The 7,500-nt window shown below is 37.5% G+C and overlaps 1 protein-coding gene across 2 annotated transcripts in view; it reads right to left on the reverse strand.

Annotated features, from left to right (window-relative positions):
* The window catches only part of LOC135221778 (proton-coupled zinc antiporter SLC30A1-like), a 335,667-nt gene that overhangs the window by 280,405 nt on the left and 47,762 nt on the right, over positions 1-7,500 (reverse strand). For both annotated transcript variants that reach the window (XM_064259616.1, XM_064259617.1), the window contains exon 2: positions 3,141-3,254. The gene's annotated coding sequence lies outside the window, so the exon portion shown is untranslated. The remainder of the gene's footprint in view (positions 1-3,140; positions 3,255-7,500) is intronic.

Raw genomic sequence — 7,500 nt, forward strand, 5'->3', positions numbered from 1 at the left:
AAATCACAGACGAAAAATTGCCTGGAACTTTAAGCTGAAAAAGGCTGACTTGCATGACTGTCTGGCGTTATTGCAGAGAAAAATAACGTGGCATAACGTGAATTCTCCCAACTGCTGCGATGGTAACTAACAACAACAAAACATATGCCGGCAACTTATCGCAAACTTATCATACGCATTCAAGACAAGTTAACGACCGTAAGCGGCGGAAAGAATCTTTGTCTAATGGTCGATTATTCTTACGAAGCAATGGTTAGAACTAGTACCAATAAGCGGTGAAGAACTGGCATTAACCTGTTTCTGGCGTGAGCGGAATATGCTGCAGACGTATTTATGACATGTTTTATCGTCATGTGCGTGGATGCAACATAAAGCACCGCATCCTATTGACATTAAGTGCACATATAAAAGGATAGTTCCTAAACACGCTTAGGTTTTGATTTATCTTTGTGACGACTGAATTTCCGGTGCTACTTGGGCTTATTTATCTACGCGTCATGACTCCGAGATGCTAGTACTAAACACAGCATGGTAAATGTAAAGTAGACTGCCGTAGACGGCCACACAAACAATACGCTCATTGATATAATTTGTCGACCACACAATATAGAAATGAGTGTCTATAACTAACACCTTGATCCCAAGGAAGCTAGTACTAAAAATGGCGTCCCAGGGAGCTTCCGTCATGTTTAGTACTATAGATTCATATCAACCGTACATCTGATGTCTAGGCCAGTCCCTTACGACGCTCCTGATTGGCTGTTGATAAACCAATCACGGGACTGAAAACTCTCAGTCTCTCGAGAGTGTTCTTGTAGGCAGGATGTATGTTCCACCTCTCCTGAGGGATATGTCTTTCAAAAGTATCCCTCAGGGGAGGTGGAACGTACATCCTGCCTATGTGAACTCTCGAGAGAAACTGAATTTCCAGCCCAGTGAATGGCTTATCAACAGCCAATCAGGAGCGTCGTAAGGGACTGGCCTTGACATCAGATGCACGGCTGATGTGAATCTACTATAGCACTAAACACAGCATGGTAAATGTAAAGTAGACTGCCGGCCGCACAAACAATACGTTTATTAATATAATTTGTCGACCACACAATAAAGAAATGAGTCTATAACACTTTGATCCCAAGGGGCTAGTGCTAAACATGGCGGAAGCATCTGGGAGTCGTGAAGAGGGACATTCTTTGGAAAATAGAGTAGTTGTATCGCAAGTCACAACTACTCGGATCAATGTGTGAATGAAAAAAGCAAGGCGTGAACCGACCTTCAGCTTACTCCCATAGTTACCGTGCAAAAATCTGCAGTCAAATAGCGTGTTGTTTCACCAATGAAAATTAAAATAAATACGCTATATCTTATTAGAAATAATGGTTCTGTACTGTTCAACATGCACATTACTTATTTTCTACACGCTCATTCCATAAATAAATCGTAAATATCTTTTATTTACTACACTTTCATTCCATAAATAAATCATAAATATCTTATCATAAAATTCCTGTACCTTTAACTTAACGCGAAACTTCCATTAGGATTTCCTAACCCCCCAACAAGAACTACAACAGCAAGAACAACAACAAAATAAATTGTAAGCTTACTCCCCGAGTAAGTTAAAAAAAAAAAAAACCGGAAGTCTGAGAAGTAAAACTGATGGTTAAACGCGTGATGCAAAAGAAGACACTGAGTGAAACAGCCAGTCTGAATGTGGTCTCTAATCAATCCAAATTTTATATATTATTTTTTTTACTGACCTATTTATTAATTTTGCTTATTCTTTTTTCATTTTCAAAAGTTGGCTACTTCCTTTCCTTCGGGTTCTGGTTCCGATAGCATTCCCACCCCCGCAAACGCGTCACAAGGTAGGCTTTCCATCGGACTTGGCATAAAATAAATTATAATGATGACGACGAAAGACTCGGCATTTTCCTTTGAAAACAAGTCTCTACCGATAGCGTTTAAATTGAAGTAACAGGCGTCATTCAGACGTATATTCAAGGCAACAGCAACAGATGGACACACACAACTGAAAAACGTCACTAACCACAACAAACCGGGCAAGAAACAAACAACTACCCGAGTCGATCCACGCAACAATTATTAAAAAAAACATACGCGTACAAAAAATGAAGAACATCAGCGATGCTAAATATAACCATAAAACGAACAATGCAGAGAGCACCTACTAATTTAGCGAGTAAGCAATCCCCTTTCCTTTCATTAAACGAGTATTTACGTATATTACTTCCTTATCAGCGTATTTTTTCTCTGTATCGGCACTGCAACACCAGTATTACCGGATTGGAAGTCATACAAAAGTTAATCTCCCTTTAAAAAATGACATGAAATCAGCGCAACAGGACACTGAACACTGAGCACTGCTCAGATCAACATCGCAAACGAAACGAATATGACACGTTTACGAAGCCTTCGGAGAATAAGAACACAAAGGGCAAAGGGTGGCATAAAATGAATGAGGAAGAAAAGGCGAGATAGGGCCTACGCAACGAGGGGGAGAGGAATGGCCGAGTTCGAAAATCAATCGGCATCACACCAAAGAAGTTCAACGTTGAGAGAGAGAGAGAGAGAGAGAGAGATAATCTAAAAGTATAAAAACGTTACGGCAATAGAAGACAACGAGGCCGATAGAGAGAGAGAGAGAGAGAGAGAGAGAGAGAGAGAGAGAGAGAGAGAGAGAGATTTTTAAAAATATAAAAAACGTTCGCAACAAAAGACAACGAGGCCGATAAAGAGAGAGAGAGAGAGAGAGAGAGAGAGAGAGAGAGAGAGAGAGAGAGAGAGAGAGAATTTTAAAAATATAAAAACGTTACGGCAACAAAAGACAACGAGGCCAATGACAAGAGAGAGAGAGAGAGAGAGAGAGAGAGAGAGAGAGAGAGAGAGAGATTCATAAGCATAAAATCGTTACGGCAACACAGGACAACGACCCCCAAACCGAAAGGGAAAGAGAAAACTTAAACATAATTTTAAAACAACTGCATTATTCAATACCAATTGCACAAGTTACTTAACAGATCTAGCTTTGCAGACACAAAGGTTAGACTGTAAGACCGTAGAGATCCATACCATAATTAAATATGTACTGGAAGTCATAAAAATTGCGCAATACTTACCATAAACGCATCACGAAAATATCATTCCACGAGATGACTAGACTCGATCTTGTATACAGGTATACAGTTAGGGGATGGTGGCAGGGGGTCGGTAAGATTGGCCAAGGCCTCTATCTGAAAGTAAAACAAAATATAACAATTAAAACCATCACCTGCCTCTATCTCAATTCATATATATATATATTAATATCTTATATATATATATATATGTATTTCAATATACATACATACATACATATAATATAATAATTATATATTATATATATATATATATCCTATATATATACATACATTACATTACAATTACATACAATATATATATATATATATTTTAATATATATATATATAGAGATATATATGTGTGTGTGTGTGTGTGTTTGTTTGTGTCATCATTACCGTGTTTCACATATACATATTAAGCTACGAACATCCTTTAATATCTAATTCACTCTACCTTGGAATTAATATATTTTGAATTATTTTCATGTATCATAACCGAGGAGGAATTTTTTAGTCGATAAGAAATCCGTCGGCTCATGGGCGCGAACCAAATAACCAAGAATTCAGGACGTACAGTAAAACGCCTAAACCACACGCTCTCTGATAGCCGTGTGGTTTAGAGCGCTTCACTATACATTCAGGAGTCTTGGTTCTGTGGTTCTCGCCCATGAACCGACGAATTTCTTATCGATCAAAAAATTCCCCTTCGGTTAACATATATGAAAATATATTAATTCCGAGGTAGAGTGAATTGGATATTAAAGGACATTTGTAGCTTTATGCGTGTATATAATATATATATATATATATATATATATATATATATATATATATATATATATATATATAATATATATAATACAGACACAATACCGTGTATATGTGTACAGAGACACATAGTAATTCAAAATTGAGCTGAACCAAAATGTATTTGTTCTTAAAAATAAGCTTTATATATGCTAAATGCAATCTCTACTCCTGGGATTGGGTCATATGGGATACTCAATTATCAGTTGTTCACACGACAGCGAGGGCAACAAATACTATTTAATAAAAATACCACAATCATAAGAAATATCTATTTTTCTAATATCAAACCTGTCATCATAAATCAAAGTCGGTACATGTCAACATAGGCAATACAAAAACTTTAGGGAGGTTGGCCAATCTGAATCTTTTACATAAGGAAATCCTAATAAGTGCTTGGCGACTCCCCTGTCTGGTAAATATATATATATATATATATATATATATATATATATATATATATATATATAATAAAAGGGGGTTGGAGAGGGGGGGGGGAATTCGTGCAGCCTCATCTACAAGAAAACCCGACCAATCACCGAAAGGTACATATATAAATAACAAGATAGAAGGTTAATATCAATGTCCACATTTTTTTTCATATAAATCTCAGTACATACAGCAATTACGCTTTTCTGGGGCTTGAGTTTTTTCACAGACCTTACGGAGTTCCATAATCGATCCATATATGTCGATAAGCGGGAAGTCGGATAACTTACAATTATAGTCTATCGGAAGATTACGAAACTGGGTATTATGAACACCGTTTGATAACAAACAATATGCCGACAACACGTACTATAAACTGGGCAGTAAACACTAAGACTATGATGATAAATCTTCTGCCAGAAAGTCAACTATGTTGCTGTGGTAGCAAATGTTGCGAATTACCGTACATAAATACTATAACCATATTTGTAAATACCATGATTAAGATTGTAAAAACTGTTGATATGGCGGTAAAAGCTATAAATATAATAGTAATGGCAACAATGAATAAGATAACAATTAGCAAGACTATGATGTTCACTTTTACAAATGACAGTAAGTACTAAGACTGACATTTAAAATTATGACGATGAGTAATACTACGTTTATGATATTAATCTACATGACCATGATAAATACTAGAATCTTAATAACATAGTACGACTGTGAGAAAAAATACTGTATCTGGTATTGAGGAAAAAAAAAAGGGTCTGCTAATCGATGCTATAATTTACTCGCAGAACTATGATATTAAATGAAGGGATTATGATAGTAAACGCCATACAATCATTAATAATAAATCCGTTGATGAATTCTAACCCCAAGGCTACATCAGGCTGTTACGCTTTTAGTGTTCTGAAAAGAAAACTATTATTCAATAGTTCAACCGGCTAACGCCTTACTTTGTACTAACACAAATTGAAGAAATGACCACCACAGGATGGATCTGAATGAATTCTATTCGAACATAATCTCCGCTATGCTTGCTTCGGGCAGGACTGCCTACAGATTTCGTCAAAGTAATTCTCGTAATATACCTGGATGGAATGATTGGTTAAAGATCTGTTTACATACTCACGAGAAATGTTTTTACTGTGGAGGCAAAATGGTAGCCCCAGGGAAGGGCACACTGCATTACTAATGAGACAGGCGAGAGCAAAGTTCAAACTTGCTCTTAACCACTCCAGGTTAAATGAAAAACAACTAAGAGCCGATGCAATGTCTAGAAACTTAGAATCTGGTGATTATCCTCGTCTTTGGAAAGATATCCAGTCCTTAAATCCCAAAACTAAAATGCTATCACAGAGAGTAGGGGAAGCAGTCGGAGACGAAGCTATCGCAAGTATGTGGGGCGATCACTTCAACAATATCCTGAATTGCATAAATTTTGCTAGCTGCCTTATTCAATGCGTGCATAATTCACCGGTTTCTTCCAGACTCCCTACTCTTAGTTCACTTGATACCATTAATCAAGAACAAGCTAAAGGATGCAGCTGACCCTGGCAACTACCGGCCGATTGCAATCACAACGATCGCATCGAAGATACTTGAGTCTGTTCTTCTAGTGAGACTTCTCCCCTTTCTACACACCACTGACAACCAGTTCGGGTTTAAAGCAAACCACTCAACCGACACCTGCATCTACATACTGAAAAATTTGCTGAACTACTACCTATCATCAGCCTCTCCTGTTTCATTTGTTTTGTAGATGTGAGAAAAGCATTTGACAGAGTAAACTACATGAAGCTCTTCCCGAAGCTGCATAAAAGGGGCACACCCCTGTATCTAATTGGCATTTTACATTGCTGGTTCTCCACACAGCAATTCTGTGTCAAATGGGGTAACAAATTATCTTACACCTCGGAAACCATCGGCTGGAATTTGTGCACGAATTTCCGTATTTGGGTCACATTATCACCGACGACCTAAAAGATACGGCAGACATTGAACAGAGGCGTCGTAAACTATGTGCAGCTGGCAACATGATTGCAAGGAGGTTTGCCTTCTGTCACCGAGACTTGAAACTGCTGCTCTTCCGCTCGTACTGCTACAGTATCTATGGGTGTTCCCTCTGGACGAACTGTATCCGAGACCATAAGACGCATCACTGTTGTGCACATTGACATTATGAGACGCCTCACAAACACTCCCCGCTACCACTCCGCCACACAGATGTTCATAGAAAACCACCTGGACAATTTAAAAATCATTGTTAGGCGAACAATGTCCAGTCTGGTAACCCGAGTGAGAAACAGCAGCAACTCGCTCATACAAAGCATCCTAAGGAGTGAACAAGAAGATCTAAATTGTGAGAAAGATGGGAAAATGAGGCCTTTGTCCCCTAAAGGACTTAATCTCTGTATTGGCAAGATGTCATCTGCAGTTTTTGTCATTATTACATTTATTGCTGATATTTTAATTTTTCATTATTACTGTGATTATTATCAAGTTAAATTTGTTGTTTTTTTTTACATTTAATTCATGTATTTAGCCCTCTGGACCTGACTACTGTAACCACCTAAGGTCTCTAGTTGAAATTTAAGTTATATAATATGTGCACTAACTGTTATTACTCCCAATGCATATTTTTTTTTCTCACGAATATTATTACTCTTATTACCAGTATTATGATTGCTAGCTTTTACTCGATTGTGCTGAAGAAACTTCGGCGAATTTTTTGATCGTTTATTTCAGTGGCAACGGAACACTGATTCATCGTGCATAACTTTCATAATAAAATAAAATAAAATGAAAGGGGGGGGGGCGTGTTACTATTTTAAAATGAAACTCATTGTCATGATTTGAAAGCCAAGTTAATTTTATTTTCGGCACAGGTCAGCTTTTTTAGAATAGACCAAGGTGTTATAAAACGAAATACACATTTAGCCACATGGTGGAAGACCAAAACCCTTATGGGCTGATTAGCTTAGGATACCTGCAGGTGAAGCCATTCATTCGCCACCTTGAATTTTAGGTTGAAAGTTCTAATGGCCATAAACTTAAGACTTTTACACCAATGACTTGCATAATGCTCAAAAGGGTACCCTAAGCACAAAGACTCAA

This window comes from Macrobrachium nipponense, chromosome 3 (assembly GCF_015104395.2).
Source record: "Macrobrachium nipponense isolate FS-2020 chromosome 3, ASM1510439v2, whole genome shotgun sequence".
Lineage (NCBI taxonomy): Eukaryota > Metazoa > Arthropoda > Malacostraca > Decapoda > Palaemonidae > Macrobrachium > Macrobrachium nipponense.